The sequence below is a fragment of the Pan paniscus genome, chromosome 3, assembly GCF_029289425.2.
Source record: "Pan paniscus chromosome 3, NHGRI_mPanPan1-v2.0_pri, whole genome shotgun sequence".
Taxonomy (NCBI): Eukaryota; Metazoa; Chordata; class Mammalia; order Primates; family Hominidae; genus Pan; species Pan paniscus.
This window is the reverse complement of record NC_073252.2, coordinates 47,820,062-47,830,120: the sequence shown is the minus strand read 5'-3', so window position 1 is coordinate 47,830,120 and position 10,059 is coordinate 47,820,062. Positions and strand designations below refer to the sequence as shown.

Here is a 10,059-nt window from a genome sequence, read left to right as displayed (position 1 = left end):
ACTATAAACACAATAATAAAAAGGACTTGTGTGGTAAAGAAAAACAGCAATGATACCACATAAGTTAAGGAGACAGAAAGCAGTGAAATGTTCTACCATTATTATGTTGTCTAAAGGAAAGTAAAGACATTGGCTAATTTTAGACTTAGGTGACTTAAATATACATATTTATGTTACGGGTTGAATTGTGTCCACCAAAAAGATATGTTCAAGTCTTAACTCCCGATACCCATGAATGTGACCTTATTTGGAAATAGGGTCTTTGCAGATGTTGAGATGAGGTCATACTGAGTTACGGTGGGCCCTAATACAGTGACTGGTATCTTTAAAAGAAGAGAGAAATTTGGACACACGGACAGGAAGAAAATGTCACTTGGTGATGGAGGCAGAGATTGGACTGATACATCTACAAGTCAACTCGTTTTATTACGAGTCTAGCAAAACCTTGATTCAAAAACTTGTCGAGGGCAGAAGGACAAAAGAAATTACAGCCCAGTATTTCTCAGGGACACAGATGCAAATATCCTAAGGAAAATATCGGTGAACAACAGAACAATGCATAAAAGAGAAAATATATTACAAACAAGTTGGTTTTACCCCAGGAATGAAAACTTAGTCTAATATTAGAAAATCAGAAAATATAGTTTACCACATTAAAAATTAATGGAAAGAATTATACAATTACCTCAACAGATGCAGAAAAAGTATTTGATAAATCTCATAACAGCAACTTTTAGCAAACTAGAACTTCTTAACCTAGTAGAGAATATCTATAAAAATTTGACCCCAGCAATCCCATTACTTGGTATATACCCAAAGGAATATAAATCATTCTATTACAAAGATAATGCACCCATATGTTCATTCCAGCACTATTTACACTAACAAAGACATGGAATCAACCCAAATGCCCAACCATGATGGACTGGATAAAGAAAATGTGGTACACATACACCATGGAATACTATGCAGCCATAAAAAGGAACAATATCATGTCCTTTGCAAGGACATGGATAGAAGTGGAAGCCATTATCCTCAGCAAACTAATGCAGGAACAGAAAACCAAACATCACGTTTTCTCACTTATAAGTGGGAGCTGAAAGATGAGAACACATGGACACAGGGAGGGGAACAACACACACTGGGACCTGTGGGGGATGAGGTAAAGGGAGGGAGAACATCAGGAAAAATAGTTAATGCATGCTGGGCTTAATACCTAGGTGACGGGTTGATGGGTGCAGCAAACCACCATGGCACATGTTTACCTATGTAACAAACCTGCACATCCTGCACATGTACCCCAAAACTTAAAAATAAAAATAAAGAATATCTATAAAAACCTATAGCAAACTTTACACTTAATGATAAAACACTGAAAGTGGCCGAGCATAGTGGCTCATGCCTGTAATCCAAGCACTTTGGGAGGCTGAGGTAGGCGGATCACTTGAGGTCAGGAGTTTGAGACCAGCCTGGCCAACATGGTGAAACCCTGTCTCTACTAAAAATACAAAAATTAGCCAGGCGTGGTGGCGGGTGCCTGTAGTCCCAGCTACTCAGGAGGCTCAGACATGAGAATCACTTGAACCCATAGGACAGAGGTTGCAGTGAACCAAGATTACGCCACTGCATTCCAGCCTAGGCGACAGAGCAAGACTGACTAAAAAAAAAAAAAGAAAAGAATACCAAAAGCATTCACTTTAAGATTAGGAAGAAGACAAGAGTTCCTGTACTTCCACTCTTACTCAACATTGGTTGGGTATCCTAACCAGTGTAGTAATGCAAGAAAAAAAAATAAAGAATCAAAAGGAAGAAACAAACAGTCATGTTTACAGATGATGTAATTGTCTATGTAAAAGATTAAATAATAACCTATAAGAGAGTTAATAAAAGAGTTAATAATAAGGGAGTTTAGCAAAGTTGAACAATACAAAATCAAGGTATAAAAATCTATTGCATTTCCATTCACTATCAACAAAAAGGAAATATTTAATGAATACGTACCATATATAATAGCACTAAAACATATAAAGTCCCTAATAATAAACTTATTAGAAGATGAGCAATACCTTTCTGATAAAACTATAAAACTTCATTTTAAAAAAAAGGCTAAATATCATATTAACAGATTAGAAAATTCAGTATCATAAAAATGTTAATTATCAGGCCAGGCGTGGTGGTACGCCTGTAATCCAGGCACTTTGGGAGGCCAAGGTGGGCGGATCACGAGGTCAGGAGTTCAAGACCAGCCTGACCAACACAGTGAAACCCCGTCTCTACTAAAAATACAAAAATTAGCCAGGCGTGGTGGCGTGCACCTGTAATCCCAGCTACTAGGGAGGCTGAGGCAGGAGAATCGCTTGAACCCAGGAGGCAGAGGTTGCAGTGAGCTGAGATCGCACCATTGCACTCCAGCCTGGGTGACAGAGTGAGACTCTGTCTCAAAAAAAAAAAAAAAAAAAAGTTAATTCTCATCACACCAATCCATGGTTTGAATGTAACACTAATCAAATTCCCAAAAGATACTCTTTTTCAGATCTTGACTACATGATTCTAAAAAAAAATATGGAAGAGCAAAGGGCTAAGAATAGCCAAGAAAGCAATAAAGAAGAACAAGTTGGAGGTGAAGGGCCTTATCTTACCAGATATCAAAAATTATTACAAGGCTTTAAGATACTGGTATTGGTGAAGGGATAGGCAGTTTTCACACATATGGAAACCTGATACGATGGAGCTGGTAAGATAGATCACTGAAGAGGACAGACACCAATAAATACTCCTAGGATAATTGGTTAACTGTATTAAAAAAATAATAAAAGCTGCACACGGGAGTGTGCACCTGTAGTCACAGCTACTCAAGAGACTGAGGCAGGAAGATCACTTGAGTCCAGGAGTTCAAAGGCAGCCTGGGCAATGTAACAAGACCTCGCCTCAAATAATAATCATAGTAATAATAATAAATTGGACCTCTTTCCTCACACCAGTTCCAGGTGGATTATACATTTAGCTGTGAAAGGCAAAATTATAAAACTGTTAGAAGATAATGTGTACTCAAAGTAAGGATTTATTTAACAAGACACAAAAAGCAGAAGCCATAAAAGAAAATAATAAATTTGAGTAACTTAAAATTAAGAAACTCTATTCAACAAAAGGCACAATAAAATGAGTCAAAAATTAAGTCTTCACTGAAAGATCTTTGTAGGTTATGTAATTATTAAAGAATTCACATCTAAAATATATAAAGAACTTCTAAAAATAAATAAGTAAAATTCATGGAATCCAATAGAAAAAAAATAGGAAAAAACAGGCAAAAAAATTAAGTATTTCAGAGAAGGAAGCCAAATAGCTAATGAACATACAAAAATATAATCATATAAATACAAATTAAAATATCAGTGAAATATTTCACAACAACATATCGTCAAAAATTTTAAAGTCAGACAGCAAGGATTCTCAAGGATGTAGAACAAGAGAACACTTATTTCCATGGAAAGAGGATAAATAAATATAAGCATCTTGGGAATCACTTCATCCTTAGCAGGGTTGAAAAGTACCTTCCTGAAGCCCAGCAATTCCATCTTTAGGGAAGCCCTCCTTGCTCTGAACCAGAGTTGACTGGGCCAGGGGGTGACATGCTCCAGGGCTATCACTGCCCAGGCCCTGCCCAGTCACCCCAAGGGCCAGAGGGAATCAGTATCTCCACACCCCTGTAACCCATTTGCAGCACAGCAATGTGCAAAGCACATCACTCGAGAAATGCTGCTGTAGAAAAACACTCTCACATGTTCACCATAGGAAATAAGAGACTGCCGGTCATAGTGGTGCAAGCCTGTCATCCCAGCACTTTGGGAGATCAAGATGGGAGGATCGCTTCAGCTCAGCAGTTTGAGATCAGTCTAGGCAACGTGGCGAAACCCATCTCTATGAAAAATATAAAAATTACCTGGGCACAGTGGTGTGTGCCTGTAGTCCCAGCTGCCTGGAAGGCTGAGGTGGGAGGATCGCTTGAGCCTGGCAAGTTGAGGCTGCAGTGAGCCGAGATCACATGAATAACCAGACCCTGGAAAGAAGAGAGGGAGAGAGGGAGAGAGAGAGAGAGAGAGAGAGAGAGAGAAGGAAGGGAGGAAGAGAAAAGAGAAAGAAAGAGAGAGAGGAAGGAAGAGAAAGAAAGAAAGAAAGAAAAAGAAAGAAAGAGCAAGGGAGGGAGGGAGGAACGAAGGAAAGAAAGAAAGAGAGAAATGGAGGGAGGGAGGGAATGAAAGAAAGAAAGAAGGAAAGAAAGAACGAAAGGAAGGAAGGAGGAGGGAAAGGAAGGAAGGGAGGGAGAGAAAGAGAAAGAAGAAAGAAAGAAAAGACAAAAGAAAGAAGGAAAGAAAGAGAGAAAGAACAAAAGAAAGAAAGAACGAACAAACGAACGGTGGTTCGTGCCTGTAATCCCAGCACTTCGGGAGGCCGAAGCAGAAGAATCACTTGACCCAGGAATTTGAGAGCAGCCTGGACAACATAGCAAGACTCTGTCTCTATTTTTTTTATTTGGAAAAAATAATAATAAAATTTTAAAAATAAAAAAGAATAGTCAGGAGTCGTGGTGCTCTCCTGTAGCTACTCAGGAGGCTGAGGTGGGAGGATCGGCTTGAACTCAAGAGTTTGAGGCTGCAGTGAGCTATGATCATGCCACTGGACCTTAGTCTGGGCAACAGAAGCAAGATCCTGACTCTAAAAAAAAAAAGAGGGAGAGAAAGAGAGGGAGAAATACAGAAAGAATAGAAAACTCTAGAAACAATCAAAATATCCATTAACAGAAGAGTCATGTAGCAGAATATAGCAGTAAAAGCAAATAAATTGCAATAACAACATGAATGGATCTGAGAAACATAATGTCCAGCATAAACAAGTTTAAAAAAATATGCAGTATGATACCATGTGTACAATATTGAAGACCAGGCAAAATTAAGTAATATACTTTTAAGAATACAAATACATGTGGGAAAAAAAAACATTTAAAAACAAATGAACTGAAAACACATACACAAAGCCAGAGAATGATGTACACAAATTTTACAGGGATGGAAATTTTGTTAGGGGAAGCAGGAGCTTCCATCCCCTTATTACCTTCAATACCCATTATTGCCTCTGGGAGACCGCAAGGGTAATGGTAATATCATTTTCTTATGCTAGGCTTTGTGTGAATGCGTGTTCATATATTGTTATTCTCTGTATTTTATAGATTTAATGCTATTTAATGCTTAACACAAATTATTAATAAAACTCCACAAAGTATCTATGACAACTCTACAAAAAAGCCCAGGGTTAGGCTGGATCCAGAGCTGGCTCTTCAGTGGCACAATGACATCATCCAGGATCAAGATCCTCTCCACTCTTCTGCTCACTTTGCAATCCTCAATTTATCAACAGTCTTTCCTTCTGCTCACAAACTGACCACAGAACTTCCAAATGTTACAAAAACCCAGGAATATACCCAGCAAAGAAGGAGGGTCTCCATCCATGCATTTGTTAGTGAGACAACCCTTCTACAGAAGATGTCCCCTCAGTGCCATTGACCAGGATTTGGGGCACACGTCCATTCCTAAACGAATCCTGGGCAAAGAATACTGGATCATCATGACTGGCTTAGAACACTGATTCTCAAAGTTTGGTCCTTGGGCCATCAGCATCAGCATTCCCTCAAAACTTAATAGAAATGCCCTACCCAAGACCTATGGAATCAGATATTCTGGGGGTGCAGCTCAGCAGCCTGTGTTTTAATACATTCCCCAAGTGAATCTCATGCATGCTAGAGTTTGAGAACACTGGCTTAGGCTTAGACTAATTCAAACTTAAACTCTGAAGCTAGAGATATGATCACATTCCTGAGGACACAGGATGGAAAGTGAACACCTAATCAAATGTGGGGCTGTCACAGGAAAGAAAGACGTTTGCCATAGAGTCTCCCTGAAGAATCCTTCAGGACATCAGAGAAGGGTTAGAGGCCTCAAGCAAAGCGAAATGTGACTTGGCTCAGCAGGATGAGAGAAGTTCATAGGAATGGGAAGGAAGGGCATTTCAAAAAGTAGAAAGAAAATGAGAAAGTCGCTATAGTTCCTTTAGCCCAGAGCCACTTAACTAATTGGGATTCATTTGTTGCAGATAAAGTAAAAATTCATTTCCTCAAATGTCAATCTAATAATACAAAAGCCCCCAACACCTTCTTTTTCAATTATAAATATGCCTAAAGGGGAATTATAATGTTAAAGTACCGCAGTGTGAACAAAGCGACTAATTCCCCTGTGGTTATTTTTCATGTTTAGATTAACTTAGGGAGACTCTGTATTACCCACGTCAGAATTTCTCTGTACACCTAAATTATCATCACTATTTTCCTCAAACATGTCCTAACAACAATATCTGGAGTCATATTTTTAAGTACTTTGAGGGTTTTCTAATGTGAATAAGAAATGAATATCAAAAGGTGGCAAATAAATAAGTTAAAGACAAATAACAGACCAGAGGGAATATCTGCAACATGTAGAAAAGGAAAGAAGTTAATATTCATAATATATACAAAGATCCTACAAATAAGAAAGAAAAAGAAACAAAATTCAATTAAAAATGAGAAAGGATGTAAACAGGTCATCTATTTATTCATTCACTCAACTATCCATTTTTTAAAATTCCATATCATTTGCATCCTGGCTCCACCCTTCCTAGTTGTGTGACCTGGGACAGTTTGTTTAAATTCTCTACAGCTCAGTTTTCCCACCAGCCATAAGCAGATAATAATAGTGCCTACTTCATAGGGTCTTTGTAAGTATCAAAACAGTAAATATACGTTAAAGGCACAAGAAGCCTCAGAAATGCTAGCTATCAAGTTATTATCTTATATATTATAAGACAGGCACTCTTCTAGGCATGGCAATTCTCAAAAGAAGAAAAATAAATAGTCAAAATAGCAAACAATGCTTACTATCAACAATATGCACAGGTTTGTGGGGATATAGCATTCTCATGCTTCATCAGTGTAAACTCGGAGCAAAGATTGTGGAACAAGTGAATAGCATCAACTTTAAATGCATATACAATGTGATGCCAGAATGCTACCCATAGGACTTTACTTGAAGATACTCAAAAAAGCATGAAAATGTTTATCACCATATTTTAATAACAGAAAAGAATACTGGAAATATCCTAAATGTCCATATATGGGGACTGGTAAAAGAAATATGGTACATTTAAATTATGGGAAATCTATTAACAAACTAAGATAGATGTATGTATACTGATATGAAGACACCTTCAAGATATAATATTAAGTTTTTCGAATGAGTGTAACATGATCCTTTTGTGAACATCTTAAAGGGTTTACACATATATTGCATATGCATGAACATTTCTTGGGAAAGAAAATGTCACTGGGAAAAAGAACTAAAGATCAGGGATGGTGGGGAGTTATTTCCATTTTTCCTTTTTATACTACTGGAATTTTTCTATAGCTATTCTTTTTAATGTGGTGAGATTATGAGTTGTCTTTTTTCTTCTTTATTTTTTCAGGGTTTTTTAAATCTAATACTTAAAAAAAGCACAGGTGCTTATCTCACAATTTTTAAGGGTCAGAAATTCAAGAGTGGCTTATTAGGATGGCAGGATGCTTCTAGCTCAGGATCTGTCATGAGGCTGCAGTCTCAGCTGAAGGCTTGGTTGAGGCCAGAAGACTTGATTGCAAGGTCACCCATGTGTCCATCAGCCAGAGGCCTCAGTTCTTCACCAAGTGGGCCTTTTCATAGGTCTGCTCACAATATGGCAGCTGGCTTTCCCCAGAGCAAGTGTTCTAAGAGAGAGAGCAAGAGAACAAGTAGGAAGCCACAGTGGCTTTCATGAAATGGCCTCTGAAGTTATATTCCATCACTTCTGCTTTATTCTATTCATTAGAAGTGAATAGTATCCATGAGTTTGCAGACATTTCAAAACCACAAATGACAGAAGAGGAATATTTATGAGTTAAATATAGAAAGAAAGAGAAGTAGGATTTGATGTATTGAAGTAGATTTGTGAAAAGAACACTAACCTTGAATCAGGAGAGCTGGGGTTTATTTCACCACATACAGCAAGTACTTAATAGATGTTTGGGACCAGGCACAGTGGCTCATGCCTGTAATCCCAGCACTTTGGGAGGCAGAGGCAGGCAGGTCCCTTGAGGTCAGGAGTTCGAGACCAGCCTGGCCAACATGGTGAAACCCTGTCTCCACCAAAAGTACAAAAATTTGTCAGGTGTGGTGGTGCATGACTGTAGTCCCAGCTACTTGGGAGGCTGAGGCAGGAGAATCGCTTGAACCCGAGAGGCAGAGGTTGCAGTGAGCCGAGATCGTACCACTGCACCCCAGCCTGGGCAACAAACTGAGACTGTGCCTCAAAAATAAATAAATAAATAAAATAAAAATAAATAAATAAGTGTTTAGTAAGTGTTCTTTAAATGAATGAAGGTAGAAATTACAACTTTTCTGAGACTGTTTTCAAGTCTTTGGCTATGTGCTTAAGAGCAGTTACCACATTACAAAGGTTCTCCAGAGAGTTGGGTGGGATAATGGGTATCAGAGGTCTTTGTAAATTTAACATTTGTAGCCAAATTTTGCAAGGACACAAATTTGGCCTGAGAAAGGAGGAAGAGGCTCTGGCATACTGGAGTCCTTGCCCATGCCAAGTGTCTTTTCTGCATGGCAGGGTCCCAGGACCTGGGGCAGCAGTCTGATTCCAGCTCGCCATCTGAACTCTATCTCAGCCCAGCCCAGACTCCTTGCAATGTCTTACTTCCAGTTGTTGCTAAAAATCTGATACATTTTATTTTATGACAGCACCAAACTCATTGGTCTTCCCTATCTTGATAAATAGCAACTCAATTTTTCCCATCACTCAGGCCAAAACTTGGAGTCATTCCCAACATCTCTCTCTATATCACTCCTCACATCCAATTGATCAGTAAATCCTTCTAACTATATCCAGCATCCAGCTTATCACACTTCTATCACTACCATGCTATCCAAGCAGTCCCCCCACCCCACCCCCAACCAAACATGTCACCTGGTACACCAACATGATTTCTCTCTAAAGAGAAATCTCTTTTCAACAAGCCATTTGCCTGGATCTAACATCCAAGTCTGAATACAATTTCTGACCCTGCCACCAGTATCATTTTGCAACATTTTCCACAGACTATATAATCTAATATTATATGATGAGTAGGCGTGATGCAGGCCTGGTGGCACCACACTGCAGCCATGTCATAACGACCAGTCTGTGAGCATATTTGTCTCCTGCGTCACAAGACCCAGGCCTGACTAGGGTCTACCATGACAAGCAACACTTGGAACTACTAAGCTGTATGTGACAGGAAGGGGGAACACCATCAAACGTTGACGTTTATAAAACAGAAAAAGTGAGTATACACGATCCTCTATGATATCACACCATTGAATTAACCTATCCTGAAACTGCCAGACTTCTTGTGTCAGATAATTAAACTCTTATTGCTTAAACCACTTATTAGTTTTTCTGTTGCAGCCAAAAACATCCTTCATCCTTATCAACACATCTGCTATTGGTAAGTGTTCATTAAATGAACAGCTAAAACTAGAAAGGATTATGGCAATTTTTAAAAAATCAAATACAGTTAGTCAGTTAAAATGCAATAATAAAACTATTCCAGAAACACAATAGAGAAATAGCATACATGATGCTACTAAAAATCTCAGATTAGATAGTCATTAATATTAAATCTAAAGTTCCTGACTCCAGAGGGAAAAAAGAAGAATACCAACATTTTAGGAGAGAAAAACGTTTTCCTGATACTAATCCTATGTGAAATCTACCATGAGAAGATAAGGGATACAGAATAACATAATAGAGGTAATGTTTCTATTGCAAAGATTGTTCATGCTCGCCAAATATCCATGTGTTCCATATCCCAGACCCCATGAATCCCAGTGGGATCATGTCACTAATTCTTAACAATGGAATGTGAGCTAAAGTGATGTATCATTTGTGATCCAGGAAGGATGCACTTCTCCACAC

At 38.6% G+C, this 10,059-nt stretch overlaps 1 long non-coding RNA gene across 2 annotated transcripts in view; it reads right to left on the bottom strand.

Moving 5' to 3' along the window:
* Positions 1 to 908: 908 nt before the first annotated feature.
* LOC117979964 (uncharacterized) overlaps positions 909 to 10,059 on the bottom strand; it is a 47,706-nt gene continuing 38,555 nt past the window's right edge. For both annotated transcript variants that reach the window (XR_004671049.3, XR_010111967.1), the window contains exon 3: positions 909 to 7,822. This is a non-coding gene — a long non-coding RNA (uncharacterized LOC117979964). The remainder of the gene's footprint in view (positions 7,823 to 10,059) is intronic.